We start from the raw sequence: 12,381 nt of genomic DNA, 5'->3' as shown, positions 1-12,381 counted from the left end.
GTCCTCAAAAATAAGAGTACAGACCATAAATGGGAAATGTTTAAAAAAACATTGTAAATACTTACTCTGAGTGGTTAGAGGAATAAAGGAATTAAGAAAAGGAGTAAATCAATGTGGCTCAATAAAGATATAAAGGGGGCAATAAACAAACAAGCATTTAAACTACTAAAAGAAAAAGGCAGCGAAGAAGTCTAGAAGGAAAAAAATAAATGATGTAAAAAGTAGGTAAAAGCAGCAAAGGTGGAGACAGAGAGACTCATTGTTTAGAAGAGTAAAACTAACCCTAAACTGTTCTTCGATTATTATATAAATAGTAAAAGGATTAATGCTGAAAGTGTTGACTCTTTGATAAATATAGGAAACATTGTAGAGAGTGATGAGGAGAAAACAAAACTATTAAATAGTTGATTCACAGAGGAAAATTGAAATGCAAGATGAGATGCAGAGTGATAAAGTAAACTCTCCACTAAATGTCACGAGTCTAACCCAGAAAGAAGTGCAAAGCCACCTTAAAAAAAGATTAAAACTGACAAATCGCTGTGTTTCGATTGCTTAATTGCCTTAGAACTAGGGGGTGTATGCCATAATATTTAAAGACACTACCATGATGAAATTTGTTCCACTGGATTGGTGCATAGCCAATGTGGTTCCAATATTCAAAAAGGGGTTGAAAAGTGAACCTAGAAACTACAGGTCAGTAAGTCGTACTTAAATTGTGGGTAAAATGTTTGGAGGGTTTCTAAGAGATGCTATCCTGGAGGACCTTAAGGAAAATAGCTGTATAACTCCATATCAGCAAGGGTTTGTGAAAAATCGCTCCCGTCAAACCAATCTGATCAGCTCCTATGAGGAGGTAAGTTATAGAGTGGAACCGGGGAGAGTCATTGGATCTTGTGTATCTGGACTTTTCTAAAGCTTTAGATACTGTGCCACAATAAAAGTTGGTATATAAAATGAGAATGCTTGTGTAAGTGGGTAAGTAATTGGTTCAATGATAGAAAGCAGAGGGTGGTCATAAATGGTACACTCTGATTGGGTCACTGTTACTAGTGGGGTACCACAGGGGGCAGTATTGGGCCCTATTCTTTTTAATATATTTATTAATAACCTGGTGGAAAGATTGTGCAGTAAAATAGCAATATTTGCTGATGATACAAAACTATGTATAGAAATTAACACAAGGAAGGTCGGAATGCAGTTACAAATGGTTCTGGATAAGTTGGGGGCTTGGGCAGAAAAGTGCAAATGAGATTTAACATTAATAAATGTAAGGTTCTGCACATGGGCGGGGAAATACATGTCACCATTACACACTAAACGGGAAACCACTGGGCAAAACTGACATGGAAAAAGACGTGGGGATTTTAATTAGCTGTAAGCTTAACTGGAGCAACCAGTGCCAGGCAGCTGCTGCCAAGGCAAATAGGATCATGGGGGCATCAAAAGACGTCTGGGGCACATGACAAGAACATTTGTCTTTCTCTTTACAAGTCACTGGTCAGACCACACATGGAATATTGTGTAGAGTTTTGGGCACCCTTTTTCAAGAGGGATATATCAGAGCTTGAGTGGGTACAAAGGTGGGCAAATAAAGTAATAAATGAAATGGAATGGGTGGACTACAATACCCAGAGAGGTCATCAAAATTGGAGTTATTTAGTTTAGAAAAAAAACACGTCTGAGGGGTGACCTAGTGACTGCGTATAAATATATTAGGGGATAATAAAGGGATCTCTCCCATTATCTATGTATACCCTGGACTGTGACTAACAAGGGGGCACCCTCTGCATCTTGTTTTAAAAGCAATTTCATAAATTTTATCAGGAGACATTCTGCAGGATGAACACAAATCTCAAGCACGGGCCTACTCCAATGAACATCCCTACACAAGACATCAAGTGTGCAGCTTCTTTTAAAAGCAATGACATTCGATTTACAAGGAGAATTCTGCCAAATGAACACAACACTCAAGCAGGGGCCTCCACCTCCTCCTCCAAGGAAAAGCAATAGAGTTACCAAAAGTTATACCAAGGGAAACATCAGGGGTGCTGCTTGTTTGAAAAGGAATATCATAATATTTGCAGAGGACAAATTCTACCAGGTGAACAGAACGGCCAAGCATTTGCCCTCCCCAAGAAAACGCTGTAAAGGTACAGCTGTTTCTTATGCTTTAGAATATTTTTTAATTTGGGAGAAGGAGGAGAGGGGTGAGGAGGGGACAGACAAGGTTGATTGCCCCACAACTGTTGGGGGTACCATGAAATGTAGACCACCATTTTTTAACCCACAGATTTTGCATCACTGTATCCATAACTACCTATACAATAAATTGAACGCACTATTTATCCTGCAGGGAAAACTGTAAAAAAAACCTGAGGCTTATTTTGTTCATTTTGTGTCTGAAAACAATGCACTAAAAGTGATCAAAAAAGCAATATGTGCCCCAACATGGTTCAAATAAAAACCATCCCTCACAGAGTTCTGTCGATGGAAAAATGAAAAAAATCATGGGACTTTGAAAGCAGTGATGCAAAAATAAAACATTCCAGAGAAAAGGTTTTTATTGTGCAAAAGTGGAAAAACTCTCAGTTAGTTATCAGCTCTGAAAAGAAAAAAATGTGATTCATGTTTTTCAAGGAGTCATCTATGTTAAACCAGTCCTCTAATTTAACTCCTTCATGACTGCCGATAGTAAATTTCTCTCCGGGTGGTCATGAAGAGTGTATGGAACAGGCTTGTGCACAGCCACCTGGAGGGTTGATGCCCCCTTCCGCACCCCACCGTCCCCTCTGCAAAGCAAAGGGGAGTGCGGATGTACTATCTTAGCAACCTGGAGCCTAGTGAAGGCTGCCATGCTTATCAAGACAACATCAAAAATTGCTATACGCGGCAATACTGATGTATTGCAGTATGTGGTACAAGTGATCAAATGATCACAAGTTCAAGTGTAAAAAAAAAGTGTAAGAAAAATTTTTAAGTTTACCAATTAAATAATTTTTAAAAGCTCAAAACCCCCACTTTTGCAGTTTTCCACCTTAAAAATCAAATCAATTAAAAAATACTTACACATACTTAGTATGAACGTGTTCATAAAAGTTCAAACTATTAAAACATCACAATATTTGTCCCACATGGTGAAGGCCATACAAAAATAAATAAGTTATAAAAAAATAGGACGGAATCCCAGAATAACAATTTTTAAAAATCCTGGCTGCCAAAAAATTGAATAAAAGGTGATCAAATAGATATTTGTTTCTTAAAATGGTACTAATAAAGACTGCAACTGACCCCCCAAAAAACAAACCCTAACAGACCAATTGACAACAAAATAAAAAAGTTACAGATCTCAGAACGGTGACAGAAAGTAAACTAAATTTTTGTTTAACCCCTTAGTGACCAAGCCTGTTTGCGCCTTGATGGAGCCAAACTTTCGAAATCTGACATGTGTCTCTTTAACATAGAATAACTCTGTAAAGGTTTTGCATATCCAAGTGATTCTGACATTGTTTTTTCGCCACATGTTGTACTTCATTTAGGTGGTAAAAATGGACCAATAGAATTTGCGAATATTTATTAAAAGTGACAAAATTGGGAAAATTTGTATTTTTTCACATTTCAACTGTAATATCTCAAATATGTACAAACATACTGTACAAATGTTTGATAAGATATATATATTTCCATCTGTTTACTTTGTTCTGGTGCACATTTGAAAAACGTAGATTTTTTTTTAACCATTTAGGAGACGTACAAATTTAATAGTACTTATCAACATTTTGAGGAACACTTTGTTTTCCTGCACCAAGCCAAGACTGCAAAGGCTAATGATAGATACCCCCACAAATATACCCATTGTGGCTCTAATCTTCTATCTGGCTGCACAACGGGGCCCAAACCGAAAGGAGCATTTACGTTCGACTTTTTTTAACTTTTATGTGTTTGCCATTATCGGTTGGATAACAGCAATCACGTGACCTGTGATCGCTCATCGCGGCCCTGAGTCACTGCTCTATGCTCTCCGCTACCTTTAGTAGTCAGGAGCCAGGAGATTTTAAATTTCCCCGGACCCTCCACAGCTTCTGTGCTTGCATCCCCCATTTTGCAGACGTGTGCATGTGCCAAAGTTGGGTAAAAGGTCAACAGATAAAGATCCTGTCGGGGACATCACCAGAGGCCTTAGGATTCATTGAATAGCACTCGTTGCATTGCTGGAGACTGGGAAGGGGGGGGGGGCTCGGGATGACAGCTCCAGGTTGTCGGCTACTTCTGGTAACCGACAGCATAGAGCTGTCATGTCCAGAGCCTGCAGGGCTTTAATCCTCATGAGATGCATGTTTTTATGTCCCTGAGGACTGAAGCCCACTTAGGCAGGACGTAAAAAGGCAATAAGGCCATCACTAAGAGCTTAAGAAAAATGTATTTACTTTTTACTAATAGAAAAACATAAAAAAACCTACCGAAATTTGGTATCACAGTAAAAGCTAAACCTCCCAATAATGTCACAATTGCATATTCTTTAAAATTTCTTCCCACTTTTTAAATTTTTTAAAGTCTGTCCGTACATTATATGGCATATTTAATAGCACCATTAAAAAATACAACTTGTCTTATAAAAAAGAAGCTGTCATAGTTTTATGTCAATGGAAAAATTAAAAAGTTGTGACTCTTGGGAGGTGAGGCCGAAAAAACGAAAATTAAAAAAATGAAAAATTTCTGTTCCTGAAGGGGTGAAAGGACTGCTGTAATGACAGAATCTTTTAAGAAATCAAGTCTGCATCATATGACGCCTTTCAGTTCTCAGGGGGCTAATGAGGAGAGGAGCATATGTGGAAGGATATAATACGGCTTTTTAACAGCAACTTTGTAAGACCATTTAGAAAGCTTTGTCACAGTGCAAATGACTACGTCCGTGCAACAGATCATTCCATCAGATGGCTTGAAACATGCGGTATTGACAGATATGATCATGTTTCCATCAAAGTCTGTAAACGTTCAAGTTTGCTACACATTAATTTAAAAAAAATGATCTTATACTGGAGAAAACAAAGTTGCTGCAATCAATCACATTGTGATTGTAACATTGCTAGTGATGCTTCCAATAATAATTTTCTACCTACTCCAAGTAAGGCCACATGCACACGGCTGGGTCAGATTCTGCAGCAAAATCCAACCCTGTGTTGGCCACTGACCTCCACGTACCTGTCTTGGATGCGCGCTGCCGCACATGTGCAGTGCAGAGAATGACGCGCCGTTGCGCTAGTGATGAGGCAGATCCACGGCGATTTCGAAATTGACATTTCAGAATTGCCGCAGAACAGACGGTTTCTATTGACTGCAATGGAAGCCGTCCATGCGAGTCTCGTACAAAAATAGAGCATGCTACGATTCTTCCTACGCGAGCGAAAATCACAAGTGATTTCCACTCATGTGCATGGAAGAATTATTTACATTGCATGCTATAGACGGATATTGCTGTGGAATTCGCAGCAGGCATCTGGCCACAAATTCCGCAGCAAAAATCTGTCCATGTGGATTGGGCCTTATATTAATATTAGAAGTCACCAAGAAGTCTTGTAACCATATAAAGCACAAAGCTGCAGGCTGACTGTTTTATACAAGGAACTCGGAAATTACTTTTAATATTATTAATTTTTAAAACGTTATTAATTCCACGGCGCTGTACACTGAAGAATACAGTTAAACTACAGTGCACTACATTTAGGCCCCCTGTCCACGGCGAATCACGCCGGCCGAAGCTTTCAATAGCATTGCCATGGAAAGCGCTGGCACCTGTCCACGAGCGGAGAATCATTGCAATTCTCCGCTCACGGCGGGCAATTCGCAGCATGCAAGGAACGCAGCATGCTGCGAATTACCCCAATTCTCCGCGGTCAGCCTATCTATTAGAGGCGGTGGCTCTGGCGGCAGAGCTTCGCCGCGGGATACCACAACGCCCATGGACAGCTGGCCATAAGCTGCAGATACTACTACATATGTAGCTACCTTACATATAAAAACAGGAACAGTAAACAGCCACTAAATTACTAACAAATAGATAGAGGGCTCTTGTGAAGACCGGAGGTTTCGAGTAGGGAGGTAGCAGGAGATTAGGTCAGAGATGTATGAAGAAGACAGTTGTGGAAGCCTTGAATGTCATTGATAATCACTTCAACCAGATTATCTTGATAATAAGGAGCCAGTGAAGGGATTGGCAAAGGGGAGAGACAGGAGTAACAGTGAGAGAGGTGGATAAGCCGGGCAGCAGAGTTGAGGATGTATTGGAGGGGTACAAGAGCATTGGATGGGAGGCCACAGAGGAGAACATTGCAGTAGTCTGGATGGGAGATGAGGGCATGCACTAGCATTTTTGTTGACTCGGGGTTCAGGAAAGATCGTATCCTAAAGATGTTTTTTGAGCTGGAGGTGGCAGGAGGCAGCGAGGGTTTGTATGTGTGGTTTGAAAGACAGGGTAGAGTCAAATGTAACACCCAGACAATGGACTTGTGGAACTGGTGAAAGTATGGTGCCACTGATAGTAATTGATAAGTCTGATGATAGTGTAGAGTGAGGTGGAAGAAAGATGATGAGTTGATATTCTTTGTAATTTATGATAAGGGGTGTGTCAGATGCTGCAGAGCCTCTTTCTAAAGACTAAGGGAAGCATCTCTGTTCACCATTGTTTTATTGATACAAAATGCCCTCATATTTAAATATATATATATATATATATATATATATATATATACACACACACACACACACATTATATATATATATATATATATTTTCTGCAGATGGATAAACCTACAGAATTAATGCAATCAGAACCAAAAACAAAGGACACAGAATGAGCTCTTCTTTACTACATAGATAACGACACAAGAAATTATAGCTTTGAGCACACATACATATGTAATTAGGAATGTTTAAGTCATTCTGATTATGTGCCTCTGAAACAGCGCAGAATACGCCGTGTACTTTTGGAAGTATCTTGGAAAGAGCCGTAGAATTTCTTGGCTTATGTGAATTTCCCAGAGGATTTATAAAAACTAAATTAAAAACACACAGGTAAGATCTGTGCATGTTTGGACTATACAGAAATAGAAACCATCTTTCATGTAGCAGTATATACCCACCAAATAGTGCTACTAATCTGATCGTCATGCATCCAATGCATAATGTAATTCTTTTGGCAGGTGTTAAAGTGTAATGTGGAAGTTTATAGTATAGCTATGGAAAACTTCTGCGTGGATTAAATGGCTTTTTATAGTAGATTACCATTGAAGAATATTTCCTGATTTCTTCAGTTATTGCGTATATATCACACTTTGTTTTAGAGCTACATACAAAATGCATATAATTTTGAAATGTGATATTAAAGGAAACCTGTCACCTGCCTAAAGCACCATAAACTAAGTACTGTATTTTTCATACTCACCCATTTTCTGGTTCCCATGGCGCCCGCCTGCAAAGTTAGTGCGCCAGCCAAAAATCTCTTTTCAAAGTCCCATGTGCGCTCTCTTCCATAGACTTGTATAGGAGAGCGTGCATACAGGATTCTGAAAAGAGTCAGATTTTCAGCCAACACACGGACTGGCACCATGGGAACCAGAAAGTGGGTGAGAATAAAAAATAGAGCACCTAGATCCCTGTCACCTGCCCTAACAGCACCATAACAGTATAGGCAAGTCAAAAAAACACAAGATTTCTTCCAGCACTCATTTGAAGTTTAAAACAAAACTTTTATTCTAGCATCCCTGAAAACGTCCCTGAAAAAAAGAGAAACAATTGGGTGTGGGTGAGCTGGTTTCATTTTTTTTCTATTGCCTGGTAACAGGCAGGTGACAGGTTCTCATTAACGCATTGGATTTTTTTATTCCCATGTATATGCAGAGTCCAGGCATCCCCTGACTCATACAGTAGGAGCTGGCAAGCCTGTGCCTTAACGGTGTCGCCATTCTTGTATTAGTCACCCGGAAAAGTGTTCCTAGATGCCAATTACAGGAAGTGTCAGGCAGAAGGGGCCATTATCTGGTGACCTACGCCTACTTGACAGTGAACATTGCAGCGTGTGTAGGTAGGGCAGCTCCAATGTCGGAAAACGTCCGGCAGAGTATTCTTACTGTATATTACTGACCGCTCTGTTGTTGGGGGCCTCTCCAGCATGTCACATACCGCAGTACTGGCTCTATCCAGCAGATAGCGCCATTGTATAATGGCAGAAAGAGAAAACCCCCTAGGAAACCCTGGATCCAAAATTGGGTTGCAAAGGGTTAAGCCTCAATAAATTTTGCATCATAACAGGACTACTCCAAGGCATGGCCAAAAGCCAAGCAAAAGAATTAGAGTGTGTGTACTGTGATTGGAGGAAGCCAGTGATCGTGCCTACAAGCCAACAGAACGAAATAATACTGAACCATAAAATCAGTCTGTAGTTATCACCCTCCTGCAAGTAATAATCAGGTCAAGAAGTAGTATGAGTCAAGTGGTAGAAATAGCAAAGTTACTGTCAAGCAGAACTGTGTGCAGTATGTAAAGTATAAATTACAATGCTACTTTGTAAGAGGCGGAGATCAGCGCAGTGATTACATATCGTGCCCATTTTCACAAGCCAATATTTGCCATGATTTGCTCATTTTTGGGTGATTGTAGGAACAATTGCCCAGTATTCATAAATAAGATGACTAGCAATAAACAAATCATTATTTGCCTTTAATCTTCATCAATCATGCTGCATACATAAGGTCCCAGAACCAAGCTTGCTACATAAGAAACACTATGGGCAGCACCTTGATTTGGAATCCATAAATAGCAACGAACCTATAAAATTTTAGACTCACCAGGGGCCAATGCAATGCACCCTATATACACTAATGGGGACCAACAAAAATGGAGTCTGCACCCCTTCAGTTTATCTGAAATAAAGCAATTGATGCAAAATGAAAATGAAGTCTTAAAAAAACACTTACTTGAGTAGGGATCTCCTAGTGTGGAGACCCCGCAAAGATGTAGTATGCCTGTAGGTAAGATGCCACCGGATAGGTTTTCTGCCGGACTGGATCTCTCACGGATACCTGATAGTCAGGACACGTTCACAAATCTTCTTGTTGGAGATTTAATGATGCAATGACATAGAAATCAAACAAACAAAATACAGACCCGATGGACATGGGGTCTGCCGAGCATTGCAACGAACATTGCAGAAGGGTTGCGGGACCCACGTCATCGCCTAGCGACAGTGTGGGAAAATCTGTACTGCACATGTCTGACAGCTCGCCGTCCGGACCATCCACAGTACAGAAGGTTGCCTGCACACAAATACAAATGACAGGTACACGGGCGGGGTCACCGACCGAACATAAGGTTAGATTCCGCTGCGGGATCCTGCATCCGAAATCCGACCTGTTTGTGTGCAGCCGGCCTTACATACATAACCTACAGGCAGCACATCTTACAAACACATAACATACTAATACACCTGTCCTGTAGGTATATGTTTGCCCAGATATTAACAAACTGAATGAGCTTTACATATACATACACACAGGTAAACTTTCACATGTATGGATGCAATCAAAGTTATTCAAACACAATTGAAAATTAGATTTAGGGCTTAGTCACACGGGCGAATCAGCACCCGTACACCGGCGCCGATGCACCCGTGTGACTGAGCCCTTACTGCAGGAAGAAGACGACCGTACTTCAGGACGGACAACTCCCCGCAGCGCTGAAGGAAGAACACATGACCGGCAATGAGGCCGGTCACATGTTCTTTCTTCCAGCGCTGCAGAGAGACGTCCGTCCTGAAGTGCGTCCGTCTGCTACCTGCAGTAACACGGGCGCCGATGCACCCGTGTCACTAAGTCCTTATTTGCCAAATTTACAGATTTTCAACTGTTTGTAAAGAAAATCAAACAAGAACATTTTGACATGGTGACAGAGTCTGTCACCATGTTTTTGCACCCCTCTCTGAGAGCAGAATAGTGTAGTGCCAGTTACACTGATTGCACTGATACGTCTGCTGGTTGGATCTGTGCAGCAGTTTTGGAGAAAATTACATTTTACTAGTAGCAGCACATGCAAAGAGGACTACTTAAAGTAATCCCAGAATATTCATAAGCTGAAGGCTAGCTACACCCACCCCGACCTCCAGCCACTGATTGACTGTTGTCTGCCTATTACTGTGCATAGAGTGAGAGAGCTGCCAATCATTGGCTGGAGGGTACAGTGGGCGTGGCTAGCCAGCAGCTCATGAATATTCAGGACTAGTTCTAATAAAAGGCAAATTTCTCCAAAGCACAGATACTCATAGCAGACATATCACTGTAATCAGTGTGACTATCACTACCCTATACTGCTCTCAGTGAGGGCCTCAAAAGATGGTATCAGGATCCCTTTAAATATTTCAACACTACTAATATAACCAGTGGTTGACACTTGTAATGACTACTGCAATCTCAGAATTATTAATCCTTTCATGACAAGGAACTTTAATACCTAATAGAGCACCTTTTGCTGTTCTGACCTGCAGCGAATATGATGCATATCCAGACAGCAGCTTCTGGCAGCACTCCTGAGAAATCTTTGCCCATTCTTCATGGGCTATGACTGACAGCCACTATGGAATCTTCCAGGACTTCCTCGGAAACCAAGCCTTAGTGGACTTTGAAGCATGCTTGGGATTGTTGCTTTGTTCAAATGTCAATTGATGACAACGCTTTAGCTCCCTCACAGAAGACTTTATGTTTTCTCCTAGGCTTTCCTGATACTTGATTGAATCCATCTTGCCCTCCACATGCTGCGGGTTTCCAGTGCCAAGGGAAATAAAGCAGCCTCAGAGTATCACCGAGCCACCCTCATGTTTTACTGTAGGCAGGGTGTATGTTTCAGCACATGCTTCAGTCTTCCTCCAGACATACTGCTCATCCACAGCCCCCAAAATTTCCAGTTTTGTTTCATCTCTCCACAGAACAGAATCCCCAAACTTCTGTGGCTTATTTATATGGTTTCATCATATTGGAGTCAACTATTCTTGTGCTTTTGGGCTCAAGCATTAAGACCTTTAGTGTTTAGTATACACCTTACTGTGCAAATGGAAAGCTCAGTGCCTCATGCCACCAAATCTCATAGCAAGTCTTGTGCAGACACTCAAGGGTATTGGACCACCTACCTCTCAGGAATTTATTGGCGGCCAGTGATGGCTTCCTCTTACTGCCAAATCCAGGTAGTGAAATTAGTGTTCCTTCAACTTTGAACTTATGAACTTCCAAGTGTGTCTCTAGGCACAGTCAGTGCCTTTGCTTTCTTTTTGTATCCTTTTCCTGATTTGCGCAAGGCAACGATCTCTTCTCTTAACTTTCTGGGCCAGTCTCTTCACTTTTATATGTTTCTAATGTGTAATCAAACATCACAGTCAACAGTCCAGGAATTTGATGTTTTATCTCAAGCACGTCTGATGCAACTAATGAAGCCCTTCATTAGTTGCATGACGTTTGCTTGAGACACCTGATTTGCAAATATGTGCTCTTTTGTGAAATTCCTTTTTTTTGTTTAAACAATCCTCTTTTACTGAGTATGGCCGCCTGCAGACGGCCGGGTCGGATCCGGCTGCTAGAATTCTCACAGCGGGACCCGACCCGCGCCCCTGCAGGGACCAGCACGGCACTCACCTGCTCCCGCGGCTCCGGCTCTGTGATGTGCCGGCTGCAGCCAAGCTGGCGCATGCGCAGAGTGGAGCCAGCGGCCGGGGAGTGACATCTCTGTGCGGGGCTCTGAAAGCCCTGCACAGAAATAGAGCATGCAGCGGCCATCTGCATAGGATTGTGTTTTCTAATGCAATCCTATGGCAGCTTCCACGGGCGGAAATTCTGCGGGAAATCCTGCCGCGGAATTTCCGCCCGTGTGCAGGGGGCCTATATTACAGAATCAAAATACAGGTTACATTAATTCAGATTAAAAGACCTGGAAGGGGCAATAAAGAATGGGGCACACAGGTCCCTAACAGAAATGATACGTTTAATCACTTGTTAACATAGCGTTGCAATTAGATTTGTATTATTTAGGTCTGCTGCACACGGGCGGATTACGAAATCCAGAGCAAGATTCTGCCTCTGGACTCCGCAGCAAATCCAGCCCATAGCATGCTATGGCAATACGTGATTTCCTGCCCATGAGTGGAAATCGATTGTGATTTACCGCTCGCAGGAAAGAAATTGCAGCATGCTGCGATTTCGTGCAGGATGCACACAGCTGGCTTTTATTGAAGTCAATGAAAGCCATCCGTCCAATCATTGCAGAATAGTTGCGGCAGCCACGGCATCGCCATAACGACGGTGCAGCGTCCTTTGTACTGCACATGTGGCACATCACAGCAGATGAGAA

This window comes from Eleutherodactylus coqui, chromosome 9 (genome assembly GCF_035609145.1).
Source record: "Eleutherodactylus coqui strain aEleCoq1 chromosome 9, aEleCoq1.hap1, whole genome shotgun sequence".
Lineage (NCBI taxonomy): Eukaryota > Metazoa > Chordata > Amphibia > Anura > Eleutherodactylidae > Eleutherodactylus > Eleutherodactylus coqui.
This window is presented reverse-complemented; position numbering follows the sequence as displayed.